General features: G+C 38.6%; 2 protein-coding genes across 2 annotated transcripts in view; both read right to left on the reverse strand.

The window, feature by feature from the left end:
- The window catches only part of APPBP2 (amyloid beta precursor protein binding protein 2), a 60,041-nt gene that overhangs the window by 42,091 nt on the left and 8,010 nt on the right, over positions 1-9,940 (reverse strand). The gene's annotated exons all lie outside the window — the stretch shown is intronic.
- The window catches only part of LOC309852241 (uncharacterized protein), a gene marked incomplete at its 5' end in the record, with an annotated part of 92,589 nt that overhangs the window by 5,319 nt on the left and 77,330 nt on the right, over positions 1-9,940 (reverse strand). The window lies entirely within an intron of this gene.

A 9,940-nucleotide genomic window follows, 5' to 3' on the forward strand; every position in this document is an offset into this window, starting at 1 on the left:
CATGATCACTGAACTCTAGACCACAGGAAACTCTGTAGTGTCTACAGGACAAAGGATCATGTTTCTTCAATGGAAACATGAAAGGAAAGGGAACCTACAGATCAAGAGAGACTTGAGAGATCAACCAACAGCCAAGGTAGAGAACTTATCTGGATCCTGATCCAAATAAGCAAACTGTAAAAATACATACACACTTAACATTTGAAAGTGAAAAGTGGAACAATGACTAGACATTTAATAACAGTAAGTTTAATTATTAATTTTTTTAGGTGTTATAATACTATGGTAGCTACTAAAACATTGACAAATGAAATTACACGAAGCTTAGATTTGCTTCCTTATAGTATAGGAAAGGGGGATGTGGTAGAATAGATTTACCAACAGGACTGGCCAAAAATGGTTAACTGTTAAAGCTGGAGGAGGGACACATGGAGACCCATTTTTATATCTACTTTCTTTTTTTTTTTTTTTTAAGATTTTATTTATTTATTTATTTGATAGACTGAGATCACAAGTGGGCAGAGAGGCAGAGAGAGAGAAAGAGGAGGAAGCTGGCTCCCCGAGGAGCAGAGAGCCCCATATGTGGGGCTTGATCCCAGGATCCTGGGATCATGACCTGAGCCAAAGGCAGAGGCTTTAACCCACTGAGCCACCCAGGTGCCCCCATATCTACCTTAAAAAAAAAAAAAAAAAAAAAAAGATTTTATTTATTTGAGAAAGAGCAAGTGAGAGAGAGCAGGAACAAGGGGAGGAGGGAGAGTGAGAGACGGACTCCATGCCAAGCAGGGAGCCTGACATGGGACTCGATCCCTGGACCATGACCTGCGCTGAAGGCAGATGCTTAACTGAATGAGTTACCCAAGCACCCCATTTTATCCACCTTAATGTTTCATTTTTTTCACTCAGGTTTTTTTTTTTTTTTAAGATTTTATTTATTTATTTGAGAGAGAGAGAGAGGGAGGGAGAGGTAAAGGACAGAGGGAGAGTGGGAGAAAGAGAAGCAGACACTCTGCTGAGCAGAGAGCCTGATGTGGGACCTGATTCCAGGACCCTGAGATCATAACTGCGCTGAAGGCAGACACTTAATAGACTGAGCCACCCAGGCGCCCTTGTGTTTAGTTTTTTTCAATAAAAAGTTTTTAAAAAGTATGTATCCTTTATTTCCAAATATATCCTTTACCTCTAAAGTAAGTAAAATCAGCAATATTTTGTTTAATTAAATACACATGTACTGGGGGTGCCTGGGTGGCTCAGTGGGTTAAAGCCTCCACCTTTGGCTCCGGTCATGATCCCAGGATTCTGGGATTGAGCCCCGCATTGGGCTCTCTGCTCAGCGGGGAGCCTGCTTCCTCCTTTCTCTCTGCCTGCCTCTCTGCCTACTTGTGGTCTCTGTCAAATAAATAAATAAAATCTTAAAAAAAAAATACACATGTACTATCTTCACTTATAAGATACATTTATTCTTGTTCTCTAATTTCAAAATTCATCTGAAATGTAGCTCCGAAAAAACTCACATTGGAATATAACTTAATATTCATTTCCTTTGGTCCTTTTTTAAAGAGATTTTATTTAAATTCAAGTTAGTTAACATACAGTGTAGAATTCATTTCAGGGGCAAAATGTAGTGATTCATCAGTTGCATATAACACCCAGGGCTCCTTATATCAACTGCTTGCCTTCATGCCCATCACACAATTACCCCATTCTCCCCACCAACCTCCCCTCCAGCAGTCCTTAGTTCGTTACTGTAGTTAAGGGTCTCTTATGGTTTGCCTCCCTCTCTTTTTATCTTGTTTTAGTTTTCCTTTCCTTCTTCTACGTTCCTCTGTTTTGTTTCTTAAGTCCCATATTTAAGTGAAATCATTTGATATTTATCTTTCTCTGATTTATTTTGCTTAGCATAATATACTCTAGTTCCTCCTTTGGTCTTATGTTGTATATTATATGTAAAGTTCTGTAACTGATTACATTGTAATCCTGGATTAGAAATTCCTGAATTAAAGCAAGTACCATAGAAGTGTTTCAACATAACATACATGTAATTAAAAGGTAAATGCCTTCTTCTGAAGGTAAGCTAACACTTAAATGTCTTGCTTCTTATTAACATTTTAATTTCTTAGTTGCTCTACGTTCACTGGTTCTATGGCATACTTTTTTTTTTTTAAATACAACTGACCAACATACTCGTATCTTGCAGGGTAAATGCTTTGCTTATTGCTAAGTAAGCCAAAAGGTTAAGTGAACAAGTTCTTATTATTAAAAAGTAAAAGGAGCAGTTAACACTCAAATTTTAAGAGGGCAAACCTTTACTAAAGCTTAATAATGCTGTCCACATACGAAGATGTTATTAGATCTACATCCATTAAACAAGAAATTAAGAGTTTTTTCCCTATTGTGAGGATGAACTTAAATCTAGTATCCAGAATCTGTAACTCTATCCCACATTTGAAAGGTCAGTCACATAATTTGCATGATTATGTTAATGCTGGTAGAAGCTACTATGATACAAATGGAAAACCATTTGTCTTCCATTGTCTAATTTAGTTAATAGTAATATCTAACAACAGTAACATCGATAATCACCAGCCATCTATAACTCAGTATGTGACCATGATCTCTGTTATTTGGTTATAAGTTACTGAGCTTCTCTTCTTAATAGTTTCATTACCAAACTGTGATGAAAATTAGGTAGACCCATGAGGCAGTAGAAAAACAGTAGTATAGTTCTAAGAAATATGTTTTGTCTTTATGAAAAAACCCATTCTGTATTCTAGATAACCAACTTTAAGCAGTTGGTTTCCTCCGATTGCAGAATTACTTATTTTTAGAAAAATTAGAAAATATGGGAAAGAATTTATTAAAAAAAAAAAAAAACAATTTTACCACCTAGGAAAAGATCACTGTCAACATAATGGCACATTTCTTTTTAGTCTTCTTTTTCTTACTGATTTGTAGGAGTTTTGAGTATTTCATAATCTTCAATACTCCATTATGTAAGTTAAAAACTTTTACTTCCACTTCACATTTTTAAGTTTTGTGTTTTTTTTAAAGATTTTATTTATTTATTTGATAGAGATCACAAGTAGGCAGAGAGGCAGGCAGAGAGAGAGAGGGGGACGTAGGCTCCCTGCTGAGCAGAGAGCCCAATGCAGGGCTCGATCTCAGGACCCTAGGATCACAACCTGAGCCGAAGGCAGAGGCTTTAACCCACTGAGCCACCCAGGAACCCCACATTTTTAAGTTCTTAAAGTTGGTTCCAAAATATATTCTGGGGATTTTAAGTCTATACTGAATATACACCCTTAGAGAGAAATCTTATCTTTAAAATCCTGAATCTTTCAAGCTAGAAACAAAGTACATCTCTTCTACATTTACTGAAAACTTCTGGATTTCTGTACACTCCTTTTTAGATTTACTCCACAGCATTTTTCCTGTTGTTACTTTTAGTAAACTCTTTCCCATACTGCATATAGAAAAATTATAGAATTTTAATGGGCACCTGGGTAGCTCAGTTGGTTAAGTGTCTGCCTGCAGCTCAGGTCATGATCCCAGGGTCCTGGGATTGAGCCCCCAATCAGGCTTCCCCTGCTCAGTGGGCAGTCTGCTTCTCCTTCATGCTTTCTCTCTCAAATAAAATCTTTTTTAAAAATTAGAATTTTAAATCATAAATGTGTAATGATCCCCCTCACTGAATTATCTTTTCTCTTTAAAGATTTATTTATTTTAAAATATTTTATTTATTTATTTGAGAGAGACAGCACAAGAGAGGGAAGGCATAAGAAGAGGGAGAAGCAGGCTCCCAGCTGAGCAAGGAGCCTCACATAGGGCTCAATCCTAGGATCGTGGAATCATGACCTGAGCTGAAGGCAGACACTTAAGTGACTGAGGCACCCAGGCACCCCAAGATTTATTTATTTGAGAGAGAAAGACAGACATACACATACACACACACATCCAAGTGCAAGCAGTGAGAGGGGTGGAGGGAGAGAATCCCAAGCCAAGTCTGCACTGAGCTGGGAGCCCAATGTCGGCCTATCTAACAACCTTGAGATCTTGACCTGAGCCAAAATCAACAGCTGGACACTTAAATAACTGAGCCACCCAGGTGTCCCTGAATTATCTTATTGCTCTAGTTCTTCAGTTGATTTTGTTGGCTATTTATTCTTTTCTTTAAATTTCTTAATTGCACTAATCAGCACTTGAGGAATACTGACTACTCAGTATACCGCTCCAGAAATAAGTCTGAAAGTCTTCACTTAAAAAAAAAAAAGAAAGAAAGAAAGAAATCTAATGACACTCAACTATATTTCAATTGAGGAAAGAAAAAAATCAGTCTGGGGGCACCTGGCTGGCTCACCTGGTAGAGCATTCAACTTTTGGTTGTAAGTTCAAGCCCCAAAGTGGGTACAGAGATTACTTAAAAATAAAATCTTAAGGGACACCTGAGTGGCTTGGTGGCTTAGGCCTCTGCCTTCAGCTTGGGTCAGGATCTCAGGGTCCTGGGATGCGGGGCTCTCTGCTCAGCGGGGAGCCTGCTTCCCCACCCCACAGCCTGCCTCTATGCCTACTTGTGATCTTTGTCAAATAAATCAAAATTTAAAATAAGTAAATAAATAAAATCTTAAGGGGTCCCTGGGTGGCTCAGTCGGTTAAGCATCTATCTGCCTTCGGCTCAGATCAGGACCCCAGGTTCCTGGGATCAAGCCCTATATCGGGCTCCTTGATCAGTGGGGAGCCTGATTCTCCTTCTCCCTCTGCCTGCAGCTCCCCCTGCTTGTGTGCTCCCTCTATCTCCCTCTCTCTGTCAAATAAATTTTAAAAATCTTAAGGAAGGAAGTTAGGCTTTTATATTATAATAGTTGTTCTGTTCTATTAATATTCTATTATTATTTTATCTAGAATTTCTGCCTCACAATCCACATGTGAGGCTTTCTAGATACTATCTGTTCCTATTTTAGGCTTAGGTATCAATGTTATGTTGACCTCTTTCTACTTTTTTAAATTAATTAATTGGAAAGAATTAGGTTGGTTTGGAACAAATTAAGTATCAGCATCAACTCTTCTTTGAATATACTCAAGAAAGTGCCTGAAGTCAGTGGGAGCTCTTGTTTGTTTGCTGAGATGGGAGGCAGATGGACAAAGGAAGAAGTATAATCTCTCAATTTCTTTCATGGTTTTTAGTCTATCAACTTCTCGTCTGGTCATTTGTATTTTCCTAAAAACACTTTTAGGAAGGTTTTCAGACAGATTAGCATCGATTATACAAGCTCTTCTAAAGAAGCCATTCTACAATTTAAGAAGTTACTTTCTGGGACACCTGGGCTCCTCAGTCTGTTAAGTGTCTGCCTTTGGCTCAGGTCATGATCTCTGGGTCCTCTGATCAAGCCCTGCATCAGGCTTCATGCTCAGCAGGGATTATGCTTCTCTCTCTCTCTCTCTCTCTCACTCCCTCTGCCCTACCCCACTGCTTGCTCACTCTCTCTCTCTCAAATAAATAAAATCTTAAAAAAAAAAAAATTAGGGGCACCTGGGTGGCTCAGTGGGTTAAAGCCTCTGCCTTTGGCTCGGGTCATAATCCCGGGGTCCTGGAATCGAGCCCCGAATCGGGCTCTCTGCTCAGCGGGGAGCCTGCTTCCCTTCCTCTCTGCCTGCCTCTCTGCCTACTTGTGATCTCTCTCTCTGTGTCAAATAAGTAAATAAAATATTTTTTTTTTTAAAGATTTTATTTATTTATTTGACAGAGAAATCACAAGCAGTCGGAGAGGCAGGCAGAGAGAGAGAGAGAGGGAAGCAGGCTCCCCGCTGAGCAGAGAACCCGATGCGGGACTCGATCCCAGGACCCTGAGATCATGACCTGAGCCGAAGGCAGCGGCTTAACCCACTGAGCCACCCAGGCGCCCAGTAAATAAAATATTTAAAAAAAAAATTACTTTCTAGGTCACCTGGTTGGCTCAGTGGGTTGAGCAGCCTACTCTTGATTTCAGCTCTGATTGTGATCTCAGGGTTGTAAGGTCAAGCCCCACATGGAACCCACCACTGGGCAATGCTCAGAGGAGAGTCTGCTTGAGATTCTCTCTCCCTCCCCCTTCTTGTGTGTTCATGCTCTCTCTAAAATAAATAAATATTTTTTAAAAAGCTACTTTCCCCTTTCCATTGTATCTGGTTTTTAATTCTTTTTCTTTCTTTTTTAAGTTGTGTTTTTGTTTTTTCTTTTTAAGATTTTATTTATTTATTTATTTGACAGAGAGAGATAGAGAGAGATAGAGATCACAAGCAGGCAGAAAGAGAGGGGAAGCAGACTCCCCACTAAGCAGAGAGCCTGATGTGGGACTTGATCCCAGGACCCTGAGATCATGACCTGAGCCGAAGGCAGAGGCTTAACACACTGACCCACCCAGGCATCCCTTAATTCTTTTTCTTAATTTTGAGAATGAGCGCTTTTTCTCATGTTCTTCATCTGGTCAGCTACTGAATCAACTATTTAATTAAATAAATTTTTAATTTTGTTTAATTAAGCTACATGGACATCCCGTTCACACTGACAAATATTTTAGAGTATCAGTTTTGTTTTGTTTTTAAGATTTTATTTATTTATTTGACACAGAGAGAGAGGTCACAAGTAGGCAGAGAGCCCAATGCGGGGGGGATTCCAGGACCTGAGATCACTACCTGGACCGAAGGCAGAGGCTTAACCCACTGAGACATCTAGGTGCCTTGAGAGTATCAGTTTTTAGACTATTCTCCTCTTAGAACAATTTTGTGTCCAGATACCTTAAAAATTCTATTTTATTTCTTTTATATATCAAAATAATATATGGTTATAAAAATCCAAGTATTAAAATAAAACAGAAAGGATATATGTGCAAACTATAAAGCAACTGCAGCCCTACCCCTTGAATAAATACCATTAAAACTCTGTGATCCTCTAGATTCTTTTTTTTCAATGCACACAGAAACATACACATATAGGGGCACTTGGGTGGCTCAGTCGGTGGAGCATCTCACTCTTGATCTTAAGTCCTGAACTCAAGGTCATGATTTCAAGCTCCGCACTAGGCATATAGACTATTTAAAAAACAACAACAACAATATACATATATATTCTTCTACTAAAAACAAAACAAAAACAAAAACAAAGAGGATTATGTTATTACTACTACTTTGTAGCAAGCTTTTTATTCTAACTCATATGCTCTGGCATCTCTACCCTAGTGTATACAGCATTCTCATTCTTTGTAACTGCGGTGCGATAGTCCATTCTTATTTGATTAGCATATAGTTTGTACCCAATTTTTGCCATCATAAACAATATTGTTTGGATGTTTGATGTAGTGAACATCCTAGTAAACATGGATGTTCACTACATCAAACATCCTCTCTGAGTGAACTTTCTCCACACTCAACTAACATTTCTGTAGGGGAAAAAAAACACACCTCTAAATAGTATTGTGGTTAAAAGGTATGAGTGACTTAAATCGTTAAACCTTGACAATAAGTGAGGATGAATGTTATATTTTTAAAACCTTTTAATTGAAATATACAGAGAACATACAACTCGCATATTTAAAATTTAACAGTGAATTTTCCCAAAGTGAACACACACATAACCCACATCCAGATCAGGGAACAGAATATTATCAGAATTTCAGACACCTTCCTTTGTGCCCCTATGTAATCACTATCCTCCAAGGGTAACCTCTCCTGACTTCCAACACTTTTGATTAGTTTTGCTAGTTTTTGCACATTTAAAAAAAAAAAGATTTATTTGAGAAAAAGAGCATGCATGCACAGGATTGGGAGGGTAGAGGGAGATGGAGAGAATCAATCTCAAGCAGACTCCATGAACAGCGTGGAGCCCAAAGTGGGCTTGATCCCACCACTACTCTTGAGATCATGACCTGAGCTGGAATCAAGATTCAGATGCTTAACTGACTGAGCCACCCAGGCATCCTGTGTTTTTATAAATTATATAAGTGGAATCATACACAATATACCCACAGCTTCCAAACTGCACCAATGGTGCCTCGGGAACTGCAAGGAATTTTAAATTTGAGAGAAATGATACCCGATATCTGTGTTACACCATACCAACTAACTAGACTGCTGTATTCTTTTCAGTGACATCTAATCTTGGTTAATAAGCTGCATTTTCAGTGTTAACTTACAGTAATAAGTAACATTTAAAACTCAACATAGAACTGGGGCACCTTGCTACTACTTTGTAGCAAGCTTTTTATTCTAACTCATATGCTCTGGCATCTCTACCCTAGTGTATACAGCAGGTCATTATCTCAGGGTTCTGGGATCAAGCCCCATGTTGGGATCCACACCCAGAGGGGAGTCTGATTGTTGCTCTGCCCTGCTCCCCACCCCCATACTCTCTCTCAGATAAATAAATAAAATCTTTTTTTAAAAAAACTCATCGTGGAATAGAAAATGAGGTGGTGGGTATCCAACAAGATTCCAAGATTTGAGAAGTTGTACAGTGCTGAACATGCACATCCCAGTGATAAGTAATTGTGTTATGGGGCACCTGGGTGGCTCAGTTAGTTAAGCATCTGCCCTCCGTTTGGCAGGTCATGATCCAGGAGTCCTGGGATCCAGCCGGCCAGCCAGCTTCCTGATCAGCAAACAGTTTGCTTCTCCTTCTCCCTCTGCCCCCTCCCTACTGCTCATGCTCTCAATCTCTAATAAATAAAATCTTAAAAAAAAAAGTAATTATGTTTAACAATAAAGTAAAAATAGTATTTTTTTCTTTCAACTTATGTGCATTATTTTTTAAATGGCTCTTATTAGGGCACAAGTATTATTAGGTTGTTTCTACTACTTAATAAATAGAACTGTTAGGTATTTCTTTTGGCCTAGGAATGCCATGAACCAGCTGCTGGGAAGGGAGAAAGTTGGGGAGCCTCTGGTGTATATTTCTATCACTGGCTTCTTATACTCAGTATCACTTGTGATACTTGTGACACCATTCATACGGTGTCAAACAGCTGCAGTTCATGCATTTTCTTCTTTTCTTTCTTTCTTCCTTTCTTTTTTTGCCGGGGGCTCTACACCCAATCTGGTGCTTGAACTCACAACCCTGAGATCAAGAATCACATGCTCTACTAACTGAGCCAGCCAGGGAATCCCATTCATTTTCACTGCATCATATTCAACTACGTAACTATTCCACAATTTATTTATTAATTCTATTGATGGACATTTAGACAGTTTATACTTTTTGTTTTTTATGAATAGCATTGTTATAAACATTCTTTGTGTATGTGTGCATTTTTTAAATTTTCATCCCAGTTTAGTTTACATATATATTAGTATCAAGTGTATAATACAGTGACTCAACATTTCTATACATTACTTAGTGCTCATCACAATGTGTATTCCTGATTCCCTTCACCTATTTTAATCACCTACCACACTCACCTCCCTTCTGGTAACTATCAGTTTGTTTTGTTTTGTTTTTTAAATAAATTTATTTATTTGAGAGAGAGAACTCCTGCTTGGGGCGGGGGGTAGAAGGAAAGAAACTTCAGATTCCCTGATCAGTGCAGAGACTGACATGGAGCTTGATTTCACAACCCTGAGATCATGACCTGAGTCAAAATCAAGAGTCAGGACGCTTAACCGATAGAGCCACCTAGGAGCTCCCAGTTTGCTTTCTATATTTAAGAATCTTTTCTCCATTTGTTAGAACTTTTCTTTCAAAGATTTTATGTAGGTATCTATATATTTATTGGAGAGAGAGAGAAGGTGGGGAGGAGAGGGACAAGCAAACTTTGCACTGAGCCCAAGAAAGGGCTGATCTCAGGACCCTTAGTTCATGATCTGAGCCAAAATCAAGAATCACCTGAATGAGCCACACAGGCACCCCCATTTTGAACATTCGTTTTTTTTTTTTGTTTTTTTTTTTTTTTAAGATTTTATTTATCTATTTGAC

The sequence above is a fragment of the Mustela nivalis genome (genome assembly GCF_964662115.1).
Source record: "Mustela nivalis genome assembly, chromosome: 17".
NCBI classification, from domain to species: domain Eukaryota; kingdom Metazoa; phylum Chordata; class Mammalia; order Carnivora; family Mustelidae; genus Mustela; species Mustela nivalis.